The sequence below is a fragment of the Triticum dicoccoides genome, chromosome 1B (assembly GCF_002162155.2).
Source record: "Triticum dicoccoides isolate Atlit2015 ecotype Zavitan chromosome 1B, WEW_v2.0, whole genome shotgun sequence".
NCBI lineage: Eukaryota > Viridiplantae > Streptophyta > Magnoliopsida > Poales > Poaceae > Triticum > Triticum dicoccoides.
In genome coordinates this window covers 610572032-610574549 of record NC_041381.1, presented here as the reverse complement: position 1 = coordinate 610574549, position 2518 = coordinate 610572032, and positions in this window count along the sequence as shown.

Here is a 2518-nt window from a genome sequence, read left to right as displayed (position 1 = left end):
AGGTGCTGCTAGTCTTTAGACTTCGTTCTAGATTGCACAGCATAACTCCAGAATTTTGTCATTGCACACCTGGGCATATAATTCTGCTGTGAGCATAACTCCAGAATTTCTTTATCTGTGAAAGCACATTCATATCAATGCTGCTCACTTTTGTCACGTCCCTTTTGTTTGTCCTGATAAATTTTATGGCATAAACTTGGAGCATCCAGTTTGTACTTCTGTATTTGTTGCTATGTAAGACATGCACTTGGGAAGCCTGGGCGTGATTAGGATTTGGATTGCATATAGATTTTATGCTATGTTTGTTTATAACCTGGTTGTGACCTAATATAGTGTAAATCTTCTATTTTTTTAATTTAGTTTATGTTCAGCGCAAGTAGGTTTTGTTCGTAAGTGGTATTTGTTTTGCGTGTGCATGAACATTCATGCTGTCAATTTTTCTTATCATAATCATTTACCGTGGTGTTTGACAATACATTTCTACTGTTCTTTGTTCCCTTTTGAGGTTCACTGACTCAATTATGCATGAGATATAATATCAATTACTGCTGTCCAGTCACTGAAATAATGCTGCTTTGCCTAGACTTTGTGACACGAATAAGCATGTGTCTCTGTGCCTACAAACTTGTGGGTAGTGTTGTAGTGATGATGATCCAACTAGCTTCCTGTTTTCAGGAATGAAGATCTGAATTACCCTCACCCCTCTACAGAAATCAGTTAACTCATTCAGTTTCTGGAACTTCTTTATAGCTTTCTGAGTTTACTTCGGTCTTGCATGTATTAGCTTTCTGTTTGTACCCCTATCTATGTATGTTTCTTTGTGTGTTTCTTGTGTGCAAGTGCTCCACTGTGTGTGTCTTGACTGTGTGTCTAACTGTGTGTGTGTGTGTGTGTGATGTGCCCCTATCTATGTATGTTTCTTTGTCTGTTTCATGTGTGCAAGTGCTCCATTATCTGTGTGTGACTGTGTTTGACTGCTTGGATGGGGTGATTTTGATTGTGTTACTGCTTATATGGTCTGTCCAATTGGTTTCTTATTCATGCTTTGCTTGTGTTCCAATGTCGTCTCCCCATATATGGGGATGTGTTCAGGTATGCAAACCATTTAGGCCGTTTCGAGCAGGCAGGGATCCAGAGACGTGCGATGGTCAGGCTTCTCTCCTGCTGATAGATGATGATAGGCAGCATAGGCTGAGCAGAAAAGTTTTGACTCTTGTAACACTTACTTGCTTGGCTTCCACTCCTTTGTGTGGCCGATTTGGCATCCAATGCATCTCATGCCTATCTTATATATCTCACTCGCTCATCACAGCATCCGTTTCCCTGTTTTTGTTCCTTTTTTTATCATAATAATCATGTATACCGTGGTGTTTGACAGTACATTTTTGTGATATTTGTGTTTCGTTATGTCTTATGTGGATATCATATTCTTTTTTTGTATATTACTGTTGTCCATTCACTGGAATAATGCTTTTCTAAGTATTTCAGGTAGGATATAGACAAATGTCACATTTGCTCTTCCTTGTTTTGCTAAGGACACTGATGGGTGGGGTTTGCTTACAGCGCAGGTATATTTATGTTTTCTACATTTTGTGATGCTAATGCCTGTAGTCCCAAAACGCTTATTTAGCCATGTTTTCCTTGTTCACTTCACAAGATTATGTATTCATGCTGATAGTATGTTGCTCTTTCCAGGACCGATAATTCTGATTGTATGCTGATAGTATGCCAAGGACTGCTCAGGGTTCCTATCGCTTTCTGTTTTACCAACTAAGGTAATCGAATTTTGATCTTCAGCTTGCAAATTTATCACCTTATGGGAGGGAAAGGTTTGCATGTACATGAGCTCTGATTATCTGCATATATACTTGAATTGTTTTGGATTTGTTGGACTACTATTCTACATAATGTTCTCCATGATTCACTTGATCTGTTAATTTGAGTATTTTCCTGGTGAGTTCTTTAGGTTCTTCTTGTGACACAAAATACAATTTTGGTACGTGCATACTATGAAATTTGGTGATAAAAAAAAGGTACCTCCTAATTTGCTCTCTGGCTCTCTTATACTTGTCTTTGTTTATATAACAGTAGTGGCCTCCTGGCTTGTAGTTGGGTAATGCAGAGAGGTTTGGAATTGAAGAACTAAAATAATGCAGAGTTGAAGGTTCTGAACGAGAAGCTTGAACAAATAGTTTACTTTTTCTCATGTCTTTGATTAGTTTCATCCTATCTATGTCTGTTTCTTGTGTGCAAGCACTCCATTGTGTCTGTGTGACTCTGTGTGACTGACTGCTTGTGTGTGTGACTGATTGTGTGTGTTTCTTTGTCTGTTTCTTGTGTGCAAGCGCTCCATTGTGTTTGTGTGTGTGTTGACTGCGTCTATGTGTCATTTTATGACTGTGACTGTGTATTGATGTGACTGTGTGTGTGTGTGTTTCTTTGTCTGTTTCTTGTGTGCAAGCGCTCCATTGTGTTTGTGCTTGTGTTGACTGTGTCTGTGTGTCATTTTATGACTGTG